Consider the following 18,390-nt stretch of genomic DNA (forward strand, 5'->3'; position numbering starts at 1 on the left):
TAAGTAGTTAGAGGAGAGAGTCGCCAGGGATGATAAATTGAAGAGACAATAGAGAAATTGTGTGAGCCGGCACTGCGTCTAGTTATTTGGAGGGAGTTATGGGCGAATAATTGATTTCTGATTTATCTTTCGAGTAATGACGTGGATGGCCAGAGGATAGAGCGCCCGAGCGTTAACCAGTGAATTGATGTTTGACACTTCTATTGGCCTATTCGTGCAAAATTAAATGTACTTTAACGGATTGTTTTTGGGGGGCATAAAAATGTTAACAAATACACACCACTGTCAGTCTCGGGAGAAAATTTCAAAGCCCCCAGAAATTAAAAAAATAATTTAATGTTCCTTGAATTGTGGAAGAAATACAAAACCTAGACCAAATCTTCCACAGGACTAAGGTGGGCGTCTGTTGGCATGGTTCAAACCCGAGACCATAGCGATAGTCCATAGCGACTACAACAAGACCAGGCAGAATGTGTGACAGTTTCTATGTGCTTAAAATAATTTTTTATTAGGGCAATGCCATTAGTTCGCTGTGCCTTTTATTAGCAAGCTCATTAATAGTAAATATGCATGACTAAATGCATGACGTAATCATCTTCTTTTTTGAAGTAACGTCTGTATTAAATAAGATAATATACATATTTCTTGACAAAGAAGATGTTGAACCTATTACAATCACGTTGAATCTAATACAATCACATTGAACCTATTTCAATCACGTTGAACCTAATACAATCACGTTGAACCTATTACAATCACGTTGAATCTAATACAATCACATTGAACCTATTTCAATCACGTTGAACCTAATACAATCACGTTGGAGGCAGTAGTGAAACCTGGTTTTCAGTAGGGCTTTTATTATTATTTTTTTTTTTGACATTTCATTATTGTAGTCAAATAGGAAAAAATACAATAGCTGCTTTTCCAATCTCTATACCCAGTCCTGATTCAAAAACTTGGCTTGCCCAGCATTAATTAACGGAATCCCCAACTAAAGGTGACCTATTAATTTAAAAAAAAAAGCAAATCTGTTTAGTGTTTTAGATATTTTTCCTTTTTATTGTTTTTTTTTTTTATTTCTGTCTACTCTTCACTCTAAACTAAAGAAACTCTCTAGTCTAAACTCTTTTGGTAATATTCTCTTTTCTACATTATCTACGCCCTACTCCCTTGACTAAACATCTTAGCGTAAACTCTATATTAACAAAAATTTCTTAACCGAATTCTCTAATCTAAACACAATTGACAACTCTCTAGTTTAAACTCTCTAAACTGAGCTCTTTAGTCGATACTCCAAATGTTGATTCTTATTCTATACTTTCTAGTCTAAACTCTCTGGCATTAGCTCTAAAGTCTAAAATATCTAGGCTAAACTCTCTGGCATTAGCTCTAAAGTCTAAAATATCTAGGCTAAAATGTGAATTCTATGGTCTCAAACTCTTCGGTGCTTGCCGTTTTAATGGAATTCTTGATTTCTCTACTTTGATTTCTCTTGCTATCTACGTCTAACTTTGAAGCCGGTATTTAATGAAACTCTAGACCTCTGACAAGTGGACCAGATGCCTGAGTGGCATTAGTCTCCACTTATCCATGATACAGAGCTCAAAATGGCTGCCCTGCAAATTATCATGTAGGTCTGACTGACATAACAGAAGGTCACCCGGGAATCTCCCCCCCCCTTTCCCTACTATATATCTCTCATATTTTTACTTCCCTTTATTGTATGTCTCCTAGTCGTTTGTTCTATGATTCTCCTCAATGGAACATGCCTCGTATCACTCTAGTGGCACTAATAGCAAGTAGTTATATAATCACCTATTTAAAAGACAAACAGACAAAACCTTTATTTCATAACGTACGTGTGAAGTGAAGACAACCTTGTTACAGAATAAAAGTATATTGGTGCTGAAGCAGGGACACAACTCTCGGTAATTAACTGCCCTTACTGTCTTACATTGATTTATTTCATAGTTTAGTTGGGTTGGAAACAATCTAGAGACAGACGGACAAAACAGTCGCAGGGGGATGGAGCGGTACGCGCTCAAGACATCGGAAGAGTCCAACCACTTTATTCCATATATAAATAAATATTTAGTAAGAATACCATTTATAACTTTCTTCAAAATGCCTCAGAATTCTGAACAGTTTAATTTCGCTTGAAATGCAAACTTTTCAATACTTAAGACTCATTGCCAACCTAGGCCCCATCATTAGCTTTTTGTATCGTTTTATAAAAGTTGTAGGTGAAAGAGAAAAGTCTAACTTTGCACATTCCTCAATCAAATAAAAGGTGACTTTTAGAGTATTGCAATAGATTGCACATTCCTCAATCAAATAAAAGGTGACTTTTAGAGTATTGCAATAGATTGCACATTCCTCAATCAAATAAAAGGTGACTTTTAGAGTATTGCACATTTGCTTGCCAGATTTTAAAGAAATATAAACGTTTCAGTGGTAATACAGTCTGCGTCCAAGAAACTTTGGTCCATTTCAGTAATTAACTTAATTAACCAAATGTCAAACATTGGTGGTGATAATATCTTTGATAATGTATTTTAATTCGAGCATAAAGCAATCAGTGGATAGTGGGAGGTCTCCACGGGAGACTGTTAACTTAGTGCACAGCTAAAACAGGTTTGAGGACAAGAACTGGAAGAAATTATTTGGATACGTGATGTGTCCAGTCCGTTTGTATTGTAAAGATCCTTGAGCAATGTCAGTGCAAAAAACAAAAAAGTCTCTCTTCAGAATATGGACTTCAAAGCTAAATAGTGTCTAGGTGTCTGTGTGTCTCTATGCATCTGTATGTCTATGTGTCTGTGTCTATGTTTCTGAGTCTCTATGTGGCTGTGTGTCTATTTGATGACTAAAATAAATACATATCATTGTTTTAAAATGTTAAAATTATAGAATTTTCAGGATCCAAATGAAGCTTGATAGTAACTTAAATTTATTCTGACATACGAGAACAATTTTAAGTAGGTTTTTAAATAGGTATTTTTGCCAACCTTCTACTCTCTCCCTCTCTCTATATGTCTCTCTCTCTCTCTCTGTATATATATCTGTAAAGGTTTCAGTCAAATGCAATGGCTTACTCCATACCCAACATTTGATATCTGACGTGCTTAATTTGATGAATATCTCACAACTAAATAAAACTCAACACGTGAAGTGATGTAATAGCTGGTAGATTTGTGTATCCGTCAATCCAGATATTTTATGAAATAAATATCAACATTTTTTTTTACATTGATCTGAAAATAATATACATCTCTCTCTCTCTTTCTCTCTCTGCCTCTCTCTCTCTATTTCTATGTCTTTTTCATTAGACTACAGTTACATTCAGAGGCGCGAACATATTTTGTAGTCCTCTGCGTTGCTCAACTTGTAGCTGTCTCTCTAGTCATCATTTAAAACTAATTTCAGCACCACTTCTGTATATTCTGAAGTCTTTTGTATTGTTGTATTACAGCTCAGTCTATGTTACTGTCTGTCTTGACTTTTAGTCTTTAGACACACAAACACACACACAGACACACATCATTGTCTCGCCTCTGTCTCAAATGTCTCCAAGGCAATTAAAAAAAAAAAAACAGCAATGATTTCTTCCTAAACAGTCCCCCGCTCTCTATCTGACATGATTACTTTCTTTTAATATATTCTCCCCACCCCCCACAATATAATTTAATAATAACACTTTTAGGGCATTTTTTTAAAAGTTCACTCCATGGAGAGGCATTTTTAAAAATCCAATAGCTACTTTGTTAGTGTGTTGAATGGAAGTAGTCTACAAGTAAGTCCATACAAGTCTATTACATCAATGCTGACAGGGAGGGTGGGTTGGGTTTGGTACTAGATCGAGCTGTGATAATGTACTAACAAGTTGTTGACTAAAACTTTACTTGCTAGAAACTAGATCTTCTTAAAGACGAAAGTGTTAGTAGCTAGAGACTAGATCTTCTTAAATACGAAAGTGTTAGTAGCTAGAAACTAGATCTTCTTAAAGACGAAAGTGTTAGTAGCTAGAAACTAGATCTTCTTAAAGACAAAAGTGTTAGTAGCTAGAGACTAGATCTTCTTAAAGACAAAAGTGTTAGTAGCTAGAAACTAGATCTTCTTAAAGACGAAAGTGTTAGTAGCTAGAAACTAGATCTTCTTAAAGACGAAAGTGTTAGTAGCTAGAGACTAGATCTTTTTAAATACGAAAGTGTTAGTAGCTAGAGACTAGATCTTCTTAAAGAGGAAAGTGTTAGTAGCTAGAAACTAGATCTTCTTAAAGACGAAAGTGTTAGTAGCTAGAAACTAGATCTTCTTAAAGACGAAAGTGTTAGTAGCTAGAGACTAGATCTTTTTAAATACGAAAGTGTTAGTAGCTAGAGACTAGATCTTTTTAAAGACGAAAGTGTTAGTAGCTAGAAACTAGATCTTTTTAAATACGAAAGTGTTAGTAGCTAGAAACTAGATCTTTTTAAATACGAAAGTGTTAGTAGCTAGAAACTAGATCTTTTTAAATACGAAAGTGTTAGTAGCTAGAAACTAGATCTTTTTAAATACGAAAGTGTTAGTAGCTAGAAACTAGATCTTTTTAAATACGAAAGTGTTAGTAGCTAGAAACTAGATCTTTTTAAATACGAAAGTGTTAGTAGCTAGAAACTAGATCTTCTTAAAGACGAAAGTGTAAGTAGCTAGAAACTAGATCTTCTTAAAGACGAAAGTGTTAGTAGCTAGAAACTAGATCTTTTTAAATACGAAAGTGTTAGTAGCTAGAAACTAGATCTTCTTAAAGACGAAAGTGTTAGTAGCTAGAGACTAGATCTTTATAAATACGAAAGTGTTAGTAGCTAGAGACTAGATCTTTTTAAATACGAAAGTGTTAGTAGCTAGAGACTAGATCTTTTTAAATACGAAAGTGTTAGTAGCTAGAGACTAGATCTTTTTAAATACGAAAGTGTTAGTAGCTAGAAACTAGATCTTCTTAAAGACGAAAGTGTTAGTAGCTAGAGACTAGATCTTCTTAAAGACGAAAGTGTTAGTAGCTAGAAACTAGATCTTCTTAAAGACGAAAGTGTTAGTAGCTAGAGACTAGATCTTTTTAAATACGAAAGTGTTAGTAGCTAGAAACTAGATCTTCTTAAAGACGAAAGTGTTAGTAGCTAGAAATTTATAGCGCACAAATTTATTTTTTTTTGGTTCTGGTAGAACTCAAAGTTGGCATGATTTCACCTGTTCAATGTCGACAAAACGATCTGCCTAATACTTTTCTTCGCCTCAGAAACTTTGTTAGTTCATCTCCTTGAGTATAAACAGAGGAGAGAACCTGAGGGCTGCACAAGGCATTACTGTTTCTACTACACCTTAGCTCCAGTCAACTCCAGTGCAGAAAGACGAATGCGCAAAGCAGCTCCTGTCATGGTCTGTTGACTATCAACAATTGGCAATGCGAAACATATGGAGTTAGCAACTTTCATACGCAGTAGCTTCCAACACAAAAAATAAAAAAAATTCTATCGATGAGGTTTGGGAAACGTCTGAAAGTAGATTTGTTTTTCATACGAACTAAGAACTATCAATTTCTATATCAAGAACCATTTATACATATTCTTGTAAATTTAAGACAAGCACTCAACAGAGGAAGTGATATTATAAATAAAACAAATAGCACACACAAACCAACAGATGTCAGGTTTTCTTAGATCTAGTTTTTCTTTTCAAAATAAGTCGGCTTTCACTATCATGTCTGTATTTCCTCTCCTCTATTTTCAACGCTCGTGTGGAACAGTGCGCACCATGTATACCAGCGCGGGAACAGAGTTACAACAATATATATATAAGTCTAGAAATCTGTTATTTCTGTAACCGACTATATAAACATTGTTTTAACTTAATCAATACGTTTTGAATGAGTACTTACCAGGTAGAAGAATGTTCGTTAATGTCCAAAGAATCAGAAACACACTGTAATAGAATGAATATATTTAGCTCTGTAGAACATTGACTTTGTTATATCAAACACATGATATGAAAATCACATTTTATTCTAGTCTGAGCCAGAACAAATGTTTACAATCTCAGGGCTTCCTGTAAATTGTATTAAAGCCGTATTTTTCTTTGGCTGAAATTATTTAAAGATTCTATTCCATTTTATATCGACTCAACCTTTTCACAACAAAAGTATAGTACAACTTTATTTCTTCATTCAATGAACGTACACAATGATTTCAATATTACTTGGTCTGTAAGGTTATAGCAAGCTTCTGTAGGAGGTCTTTAGTACATCTCTTGGAAAAAGAAAATCCCGGGAAAAAATGAAAAATGAAGATGTTAACACGCTAATTAAAGAAATCCGTTAATCAGTGAAGAAATGAATAATTTGTGGAATCCAACAAGTGCCGAACTCCTGGAAGTGTTGAAATCCTTTGATTGAAGGGCCAGACTAGGTCATGTCAATCACAGCTTGGTGTCCATCTCTTCTACCTATGCTCAGAGCCAGAGGGGAGAGAGACACCTGAACTCGCCCAGAGACACCTGTGACTGACTCCTCACCATAGTCCGATAAGAAGAAATGAAATAAAAGGAAGAGGGGGGGGGGTAGGACGAGGCGGAGTGTTGGCGCGTGAGTTGCAGTCAGCACGTTAGGACGTGCGTTCAACCGAGGCTCGCTCACCCTGCGACAATGTTTTTTGCTTCTCGTCTCTTCTCTCTCTCTCTCTCTCTCTCTCTCTCTCTGTGTCATCGATGCCCCCCTTCCCTCATTTTTTCTTTCGACTCATTTCTCACGGGCAAGACTCACGAAAAATTAAAGGAAAAAAAAAAGAAATTAATCCAGTAGATGAAGAGAGAGATAAAGATAAAGACAGAGATGGAGATAGAGAGAGACAGATAAAGAGAAAAAAGAGATAAAGAAAGACAGAGATAGAGAAAAAAAGAGATAGAGAAAAAGAGATAGAGAAATACTGAAATAGAGAGAGGCAGAGATAGAGAGAAATAGAGACAAAGAAACAGAAATATAGTTAGAGATAGAGAGAGAAAAGAGTAATAGAGATAGAGAGGCTTACGGAAAGAGAGACAATGGGAGAATGAGAGAGTATCATACACACATACAGAGAGACAGAGAGAGAGAGAGAGAAAGAGAGATGCTAAATTAAGTAATAGAGAATAAAGAGAGTTAACTCATTTCTTTTCTTACCCTGTTGAACACTTTCAACACTTTGTGTTATTCAACTTCGGCAGGGGGGGGGGGGGGAGATGACAACAAATGAAGGAGATTTTAGGGTTTTGGGGGGGGGGGGTCTATATACGTTTTAAAGTGTTATTACATTCAACGACATCATGTATTACGTCATCACTGTTTGTGTGGAGCCCTAGTCACGTGCTAGGCCTAGAGTCTTACTGCAGATCTCCATACTAAACATAAACATGTTACAATAAATTTGATTGGTTACCTGAACACACACATAGGCATTCTTCATTATTGTACACCCTGGTTCAATGAACGCATGTCATTGTTTCAATCAAAGTAAAGCTTCATTAGCAGCATCTGTCTATGTCTATACTGGAGGTTAAAGGCTTAAAGCGATACATTTTAAAACACACAACTCCCATTCTTCTTTTTGTTTCTATTTGTAGGATTCGGTTTGAAGTATAGGCGCAATCACAAACAGTATCATAGACAATGAAAAGAAAACTGTATGGAGAAATGTGGAGACGAAATGAGGTAGCATAATAGAAAATGCAAAAATTGTAAGTTTGGTAAAAATTTTAAACTATAGACCTAGATAAAGTAAATAGTATCGAAGACATTTTAATGAAAGGTCACTGTTGCAAACTAACGAAGAGAATATACTTTATGTTACAAGCAAAAGAGAAATTTTAAAAAGCAAACAATGGCACAAAAGTGAGTGTACATAATTTCAAAGGCGTAGCCTATTAACACTTACAGGCAATGCTATAAAAAAACAACCAAAAGCTAGCTATTCATAGTTTTAGGACTTAATCTCCAAAACTTCTTACAATCGACATCATGTAGAACTTTTACTCGATCATTTGTTATCTAGTCAAAGACGACTTTGATTTTATGTATGTCCAAATAGGTAACAAATATTTTCCTACGCTTCAAGTTGAACATACACACCACCCCTCACATACCAGCCCTCTCATACCACCCCTCACATACCACCCCTCACATATCACTCCTTACATATCACTCCTTACATACCACCCCTCACATACCACCCCTCTCATACCACCCCTTACATACCACACCTCACATATCACTCCTTACATACCAGCCCTCTCATACCACCCCTCACATACCACCCCTCACATACCACACCTCACATATCACTCCTTACATACCACCCCTCACATACCACCACTCAGATACCACCACTCACATACCACCACTAACATACCACCTCTCACATACCACCACTCACATACCACCACTAACATACCACCTCTCACATACCACCTCTCACATACCACCCCTAACATACCACCCCTAACATACCACCTCTCACATACCACCACTCACATACCACCACTCACATACCACCACTCACATACCACCACTAACATATCACCACTCACATACCACCCCTCACATACCACCCCTCACATACCACCCCTCACATACCACCACTCACATACCACCCCTCACATACCAGCCCTCTCATTCCAGCCCTTACATACAACCCCTCACATACAACCCCTCACATACCACCCCTCACATACCACCCCTCACATACCAGCCCTCCCATACCAGCCCTTACATACAACCCCTCACATAACACCCCTCACATACCACACCTAACATACCACCCCTCTCATACCACCCCTTATATACCACATACCACCACTCACATACCACCACTAACATACCACCCCTCACATACCACCCCTCTCATACCAGCCCTTACATACAACCCCTCACATAACACCCCTCACATACCACACCTCACATATCACTCCTTACATACCACCCCTAACATATCACCCCTCATATACCACCCCTCACATACCACCACTCGCATACCACCACTCACATACAACACCTCACATTCCACCCCTCTCATACTACCCCTTATATACCATCCCTCACAAACCACCACTCGCATACCACCACTCACATACAACACCTCACATACCACCCCTCTCATACCACCACTTATATACCATCCCTCACATACCACCACTCGCATACCACCACTCACATACAACACCTCACATACCACCCCTCTCATACTACCCCTTATATACCATCCCTCACATACCACCACTCGCATACCACCACTCACATACAACACCTCACATACCACCCCTCTCATACCACCACTTATATACCATCCCTCACATACCTCTCACATACACCACCTCACATACCATACCTCACATACCACACCTCAAATACCACACCTCACATACCACACCTCACATACCACCCCTCAAATCTTCTGTTTGTTTTATGAAATATAGAGTTGAAGCTAGGTGCTGAAACAAATGTGTTTTATTAAATATAGAGTTGAAGCTAGGTGCTGAAACAAATGTGTTTTATTATGCGTGTAAAACAATATTGCAACAGTTAAAAAATCTAGACTAATTACTGAATTACGTTGAAATAGTGAGAAAAAAATATATTTACAAGACTTGTATGTTGTATTATATTTGTCTGTTTACAATCACACACACACACACATATACACTACTACAATATCAAGGTAAAATTCCAGTAATGATCAATTCTGTTATTATCAGCCTCACATTTTTAATATAAAACTAGATGTAATTTTTTTGTGATTTCTGACTTCTTCATGATACGATGTTATAACGACTTAATCATTGCAAGAAGTATCAAATGTCTCACCTGACAGCCTCGTGACGCCTATAAAAATGTTATTTTGTAAATGTGTAAAATCGTATAGTGTCCAATGTTTTGCACGATATGATCTATTTACTGAGATTGTAACAAACTTCTTGCATAGAATGCATTTTTTACATTTTATTATTATCTTATCATTTAAGCCGGTCGTTTAAAAGAAAAACGCATATAAAAGAATATTATCCACAGGAAAACGGGTTTGTCCTAACTGTTTAAAACTACGCATAATGCCAGGATATTGACAAGGCTTTTATGTCTAAGTCTGTTGACGAAGTCCGCAACAAAGACTTTTGGAAAGGATGTTCTTGGTCTGCAGACGAGAAGGGAAATCTTAGACTGTCATAATGATCTAATTGCCGCACCGCCCATTGTCCTGCGGCACGTCTGACTTGAGCCGGCCTCGTTCTGGTGCCTCATAGTGGAGATACATTGAATGAATGTGCTTTTTTAAAAATGTTAAATCATGAATTTTGCTGTTACTTTTTAATTACGAACTTCTTATAAACATCCTTATTTGATTTAAGAAAGAAACTGTATGTTAAAAGTCCTATGGTTTACAATTTATTCTCTTTGTTTTTATTACTTTGTTTTTGTCTAAATTGTGTTGCTTTTGTTTTTCTAAAGAACATTTTTTCCCATCATTGTATTCTTCATCAATAGTTGTGTGTTTGGTCATTTGACTTTCAATGTCCATTTTTTTTTTAAATTGATTTTATTTTAGAATTGATTATAATTTTTTTGATCCACCATAGCGTCATATTAATACTCTCTTCTCTCTCTCTCTCTCTCTGTCACACTCTGTCTTTCTCTCTCTCTATCTCTCTCTTTTAGTCAGATTATCTTTCTCTATTTCTCTCTCTCTCTCTCTCATTCACTCAATTACAATCTTCTTCTATCTCTTATTCATACTGTTTCTTTTTCTCACTCAGTAACACTGTCTTTTTTTCTCTATCGCTCTCTTATCAAGACTCTTTTTCATTATCTTTCACTCTTTCTCTCTATCATAATGTCTGTTTCTCTCTCTCTCCCAGTCCCTGCCTTTCTCTCACTCTCTCAGTCACAAGGTAATTTCTCTTTCTCTCAAAATTTTTGTCTTTGTCTATCTCTCTAAGTGTCACATTCTTTTGTATGTCTCTCTCTCACTTTCTCTCTCTCTCTTTGACTCCCTCTCTCTATCTCACTCTCTAGTTTAACTATAATTTCAGTCCCACTTCAAATAAAAACCTTCTACGAACTATAAAATCTTGCGACTGATCACACAGCGATGGCTGACCACTGATGGTCAATGCCCTCCCATGACGAGGCAGTTGACCACAGGAGCTTTTGTGTCCATCCAACGTGTTCAACGACGCCTTTCTCTTTCCCCCCCCCCCACCACATCTTTCTTCTCAGCCCCCCTCCTCCACCCATGACAAGGACACCACTGTCAGCTGTATCTAAAATGTCCTGACAGACTTGCCATTATCTCGGTGGTTTCTTTAACACTGCTATTCAACAGTCTCGCCATCACATGGTACACAAAGTGCTCATCGATTGGCCACAGTAAGGCTGCACGCTCAGAGAGATCTCTGCCACGGGAGTGCTGTAGAGGACCACAACGTAATGAGTACACTAGTCGGCGGTACATTAGTAGATACAGAGAAGACTTTTCAAAGAATACATTAGCTCAACTTCCATTCCAGAAATATAAAGTTGCACAATCTTTTTTTATTATTCTATGAATTTAATTTATTGATGAGGTGATGACAGTTACGTTGAAAGCAGCTCTTCGTTTCTAGTTTCAGTGGCTTTAGTCTGATTACTTTTTGTTTGATGAAAGTTCATTGTTTGTGGCGGCTTGCTAAGTCTGTTATTAAATTTAGAAGAAAGAAATAAGCTAGAATAATGGTGTAGTCGATTGTTGTTAACTGATGAACCTACTCTCTGAATAAATAATTGACTTAATGATTGGTTGATCAATTGATTGATTTGATTGATTGTAAAATATTTAACAATTGTGCTAATCATTCGGTCAATCAAGCTTATTTTAGGAACAACGAATGCACGGACATTCCCGAGCCTTCATCACTAAGATTTTATTTCATAGCGACATAAAAGTTATAGGGAAGGTAGGATTGTGGGCGAAGGGTACAAGAAAATGTTAGCACGACGCCCTAGTACTTCTGATATGAACAGATCTACACATAAAGTATGGCCTGTCAATAGGCCCGCGTCTTAAGCCCACAAACACATAACTTCTCCCTACACTCCAGGCCGCGCGCTAAATGTTGTAATGACTCCACGAAGATCTGTTTATTCCTAGACTACAGAACTAGAAGACAAACGTAGAGCAGAAACACTAAATACAGAACCAGAAGACAAACGTAGAGCAGAAACACTAAATACAGAACTAGAAGACAAACGTAGAGCAGAAACACTAAATACAGAACTAGAAGACAAACGTAGAGCAGAAACACTAAATTGAACAGAAAATGGTCGAGCCAGGACCCGAGGGCTGATTTTGACCTTTGGACATTTCCATGGGAACTTTTTTTGTGTGCCTTGTTGAAACAGTTTAGGTTAAAAACTGAAGCTTTGGACATGCCCAGTGAAGAATAGAGGATATCAGGTTTGTTTTTGTTGAAACTTGTTAGTACAACACAACTAAACAAAAATATAATGACAAGGAGCAGACGATGTTAAGTCAATGTCACTGTCCAACGTAAGGGGGCGCTTGGCTTCCTAACCGAAGGTCCCCGGTTCAAATCTCGGTGAAGACTGAAATATTTAATTTCGTGATTTTCAGTCTGTCTCTGGAGTGCAACCCAAACTCTAACGGGTTCATGCCATTAGTTGGGGAAAGTAAAGGTGGTCGGTCTTTGTGCTAGCCACATAACACCCTCGTTAACAGTCGTCCAAAGATACGTTACATTTTGACACTTAATACATCTCTATTCTATGAATTCTTTGCGCTAGGAAGTCTAAACTCTCTTTTTACGCAGTGGAATTCATTATTCGATATAACTAGATAAAAAACAACATAAGTAAATTTCCTTTGATACTGAATGAATAGTGAATATGATATTACACACACACACACACATAATTAAGTACACATCACGTGATACACAATTACAGAGGCCAAAGTTAACGAAATCATGGAGATTTATAAAACAACCCAAAACGAACATTTTAAATGCATTCATTTTGTTTCAGAATAACACAAGTTATCCTCAAGTGTGATAGAATTTGTCACCAGAAAGGATGCCAAGTCTGGACGCAGGGGCGGACTGGCTATATGGGCATTCGGGCAAATGCCCGGTGGGCCGGTACCTAAATGGGCCGGTAAGGCCACCTAAAGGGCCTCACGAATGTCACTATAGAAAGTATTATATTTTTGAAAGGTTTATAGCAGCATTTTGTTGCAAAAGGGACCCTCTGAGCGTCGTGTTTAAAAATCAACTTGAACAGACTCTTACAGTATAATGCTACTTTTATCTATCACATTTTCCGAAATAATGTAGGCTAATAGCCAACAGCCGTTGTAGGTTTCATCATTGAAGGGCCTCTACATACTTAGCCATTACAAAGCAACATAACACTTATATTTCGTATAAAGATATAGAGTTCACTGTGTGCATGCGTTAAATTATCGATACATTATCAAACTTAACAAATTGATTTTTAGGACTAGAACTAGAGTTGGATGCCTATTATATGACATTCAAGTTTGGGGCCGAATGGAATAGAAATGCCGGGGCCGATTTTGACAGCCAGTCCGCCCCTGTCTGGACGTGATTATCTTTGTGTATAACTTATTGTCTCTGTTGTTCAGTAATGTAAACTGGTACCGTCCTAGCCCAAGGGTGCTGCTGCAAGGCAAAGTATTAGACATGACAGTGTTTCTCAGACTGTCTCCGTTAAGGTATTTCAATAAGGTTTTTCAATAAGGTTTTTCAATAAGGTTTTTCAATAAGGTATTTCGATAAGGTATTTCAATAAGGTATTTCAATAAGGTATTTGAATATGGTATTTCGATAAGATATTTCAATAAGGTATTTCAATAACTTATTTCGATAAGATATTTCAATAACGTATTTATATAAGATATTTCAATAAGGTATTTCAATAAGATATTTCACTAAGGTATTTCAATAAGGTTTTTCAATATGGTATTTCGATAAGGTATTTCGATAAGGTATTTCGATAAGGTATTTCGATAAGGTATTTCGATAAGGTATTTCGATAAGGTATTTCGATAAGGTATTTCGATAAGGTATTTCTTTCTTCTCGACTTATTTGTATCAAAATGTTTGACGACTTTTGATTACAAAAAAAAAAAGGTCCGAGAAAAAAAGTTATTCCTAAAACAGAGATGACCATACGACGATGGCACTCATTACAGACATACATGCGCTAAACGTATCTGATGTCCTCGCATAATTAGCATTGGCCAGTGCTGCCTCTTTCTTTGACTTTAGTTGACTTGCGTATCGGCCTGTCTCACCTCTTTTGAATTTGACCTATTTTGACATCGGAATTTATTTTATTTTTTTTACTATGGGGAAAAAAAAAAGCTCGTTAGACTTGAAGGGATCGTAAAGAAAGCCCCAACAGTCCTGTCACGGTCCTAACACTGTTCCTCAAGAGGTCGTTTTATGACGGGTGCCGCACGGTACAGAAAAAGAAACATGACGGGATTTCTCCTGTGTTCGGCCTTTGGCCTTGCCTGTAGTTCCCGAGAGCATTGCGGTAATTAATTTGGATCTGCTAACTTCCCTTTTAGACAGAACAATTGTTGAAACAGGCCAGTAGCAGTCAGCTTCCTTTGACTTTCAACAGACTTGGTCTCAACTAATTGGATACGAACTTATGTAAGTATACGCACTTTTCTTGTGTCCTTAGGAACTCGGAAATTAGGTTTACACGCACACGCACGCACAAATACGTAGACAAACAAACACACATATAAAAATAATACACAATCATACACTTTTATAATTCAAGTAAGAAATTCGTGGGACCTGGAACCTGGTCGCTGATCTCAAAAATGGCTCTAACGATTTTTCTAAAAATTGAAAGGTTGATGTATATCACTGAAAAAGAATGACTAGCTCGTTGGTCACGTGGGGAAGACTTTCGTTTAACCGTTAGAATTTTTCAAAGTAAAAAAAATTGTAAATTTGGCTTGAGTGCTAGACTTAGAGTAACTTAGATGTAGAGTTTTAGTGATTCAAGAGTTAATAAATCAATGTACAGGAAAATTGTGCGCATTGTCTTTAAAGTCTAGATTTAAAGGCCTATCATTGGGATTATTCAATAATAATAATTTATTAAAAAAAACATGGCCTAGTCAGCCATAGTGTAATGCAATAACTGAGTAAATTTAAAGTTGCTTCAAGTTTATTAAAAGCTTATCTAAGCTTTACTTATTTTTTTACGTAAAACAAACAGAAACTATATTAGTATGCTAGAAGTAAAGCTAGATCTAGACTAGATCTTTAAAGTTGTAAATCAAGTCTAGTGTTGGTTCTAGATGTCCATATAATGAACATACCAATAAATATGCTTTGCCCGCTGTCCGAATCAGAAACACCAGACGTTCAAGCAGTTGACGGAGTGGATACCCGGCTATTGTCTTTTTTTTAAATGTACTTTCAATGTTTTTCTTGTTTTGTGAATTGACTTTCAATGACTACAAAACATTTGTAAGTTTCTCTATTGTAAACAGATGGAGTTGAGCTATGTCCTTAGCTAAAGCAGACATCGTTGACATTCTTTAGGGTTGAATTGTTGAAGGAGAAAATAGAACTATTGATTTCAACGATCATACACCACTGGGTGACCAAACCTTGTTGAGGGGGGGGGGGGGGTGCGTGTAAAAGAAAAAAAGAGAAAAAGCGGGGGGGGGGGGGGGGCATACGTTGGCTGGATTGTTTGTATTCACATGGTGATTTATTTTTATGACTTTTACTGTCATTCAATTAGTTTATCTTTTTGTTTTGCTCGAACGAGCAGGCAGAATAGGTCTACCTTGGGTTGACTTTGGTTTAGTCCTGGAGTTCAAGTTGTTTCTCTATCAGGCCACTCAGATGTTTTCTTATAGATATTTCAAAAAGATATTTTCTTTAAGATACCCTTTCAGTAAATTAGACATCAATATATCTTCCATTCTTTCTTCTTTTCTTTCTCACACTCTTCTCTCTCACTCTCTTCTCTCTCTCCTCTTTCTTTCTTTCTTTATTTCTTTCTATCTCTCTCTCTCTTTATTTCTTTCTCAACCCCTCTCTCTCTTTCTCTCTCTAGTTTTCAATGACCTCTATTCCCCCTTCCTCTCACTGATCTGTCCACCGAGCACCCCCTGGGAAGCGCGCGCTGCAAGTTAAACTACCCTATTATCGATGACAAATGTATTTCGGGAATGTTTGACTGGTTCCTAAGGGAATGCAACTCTAACTTTTATTGACCTGTTGTTGTTTTTTTCGCTCTACCTTTATTTTCATAGACTTTATTAATGCAGCGGGGCCTGCTTAGTTGGACAGCAACAATGTCAACACTGCTTATGTCATTATCTGAGATTGGAGAATCAATTCAACACCTGTTTTATTAAATAGCAAATGATTTTTTTGTTCTCTTATTCATTTAGCGAACATGCCATTGAACTGTTTTCGTTCTGATAATAACACAAATGAGAACAATATGTGTTCAATAATGTATTGATTCGTATTTTTAGGTCCTGATCAGTGGCGTAGCCTGGGATTTGGGAACCCGGGTGGGGGCTTGACCCTCACTGCATTTTGACATTCGACATCATGACGCATGTGTGGTCGTGTATCATTTGTAGCCATGTCTTATATGTAGCTTATGAGCAGTTTTATCTTATATGTAGCCATGTCTTATATGTAGCTTATGAGCAGTTTTATCTTATATGTAGCCATGCCTTATATGTAGCTTATGAGCAGTTTTATCTTATATGTAGCCATGTCTTATATGTAGCTTATGAGCAGTTTTATCTTATATGTAGCCATGTCTTATATGTAGCTTATGAGCAGTTTTATCTTATATGTAGTGTTAGACACCTTATTTATAGTTTAGTTATTTAGCGACGCACCATAGAAGACGCATATTGAACGGGACTAGTGACGTTTGGGATATGTTGGGTTAGAGACCGGAAAATCAGTTAGCGATATAATCATTCAGGGTAACGACGTGTTTAGTGACAGAGACTTTTACTGTGGCCTTTTCTTAGAATAAATATATGTGAAGTGTTCTTCAGCGTTGACTACATCTCTTCACTAGTTAAAACCGATGTGTTTGTTTTGTCTGGATTGTTGATCAACTACACGGAATACACCCGAACAATAATACCCAAACGCTTGCAGAGTAATTGGTTGAAAATCAACAGTCATCCATAGTTGACCTCAAGACAGCCTGAACAAGCAACATCACAGTAGCCATGTCTTATATGTAGCTTATGAGCAGTTTTATCTTATATGTAGCCATGTCTTATATGTAACCGTGCTTATCAGTTTCCGCGTCTTATATGTAGTACTGGCTTATATGTGGCCATTCTTAAGTGTGGTCATCTAAAACGAGGTTGTTTCTGATGTGTAATCGTACTATCTCAAGTGAAATCGATGGTGTCTTTAAAGACACTGTCTTTGTTGTTGTTGTTGTTGTTGTTGAGGAAAGGGTGAGGGGGGAGGGCATGTAGAAAACAAAATTAGCTTTGCCCCCTCATTCCCTCCTTTCAAAGATGCCAGCTATGCTAATGATTGAATTTCGTTTTTCATATAGCAACCTAAAGTTTGAGACTAATGATAAACGGATTATCCTCTCGGATATTTGGTACTACATAAAGAATACTGTTCCATTTGTTATTAGGTATGTTATTAAGTATGTTACTGTTACGTATGTTATAAGCTAATCTTTGATGTCAGTCTGAGGTGAAAAGGTTTAATACTATATCTAGAATTGGCCCAAGAGGTGTGGCCATGTAACAGATTTTTTTGTAAAGTGTAGAAGGAAATCAATTTTGTGTCGTGCATGTCGATTGATTCGAAGATAGAACGAGTGAAAATCAATTCTTTTTATTTCTAATTGGGGAAGTAATACTCGCTATCGCCCTTTTTTTAAAAACCATCTTGAACCAAATGTTTTGCAAATTAATATTTTGTTTAAGCCGCACAACCTAAGATTCGATTCAAAACGAGGTTGACAATCAACATGTCGTGTCACAGTGAAACATCAGCTTGAAGTCAACAAACTACTTCAACAGCCAGGTCAGAGTTCGACATAACAAATTGCCTGATCAGTAAAGAAGTAAGTGTATCCAGGCGCCTAATTTATTGATCGTGAACTAAATTGAGGATTGATCACCTGATTCCAGAGGTACCGAGTCGAGAAGTTACAGTTTATCTTCGTGAGCAGAGCCTCTGAGGAGCAGTTACCGGGGCAGTCACCTGAAGTGCGTCTCTGCATTAGAAAGGGGTGGGGCGGGCAGATACGTTAGCGTGAGAACCATTTCATTT

General features: G+C 37.1%; 1 protein-coding gene across 2 annotated transcripts in view; it reads right to left on the reverse strand.

The window, feature by feature from the left end:
• LOC106052405 (protocadherin-11 X-linked-like) overlaps positions 1–6,535 on the reverse strand; it is a 240,552-nt gene extending 234,017 nt beyond the window's left edge. For both annotated transcript variants that reach the window (XM_056034424.1, XM_056034425.1), the window contains exon 1: positions 5,915–6,535. The gene's annotated coding sequence lies outside the window, so the exon portion shown is untranslated. The remainder of the gene's footprint in view (positions 1–5,914) is intronic.
• Between the last annotated feature and the right edge of the window lie 11,855 nt (positions 6,536–18,390).

This window comes from Biomphalaria glabrata, chromosome 7, assembly GCF_947242115.1.
Source record: "Biomphalaria glabrata chromosome 7, xgBioGlab47.1, whole genome shotgun sequence".
Taxonomy (NCBI): domain Eukaryota; kingdom Metazoa; phylum Mollusca; class Gastropoda; family Planorbidae; genus Biomphalaria; species Biomphalaria glabrata.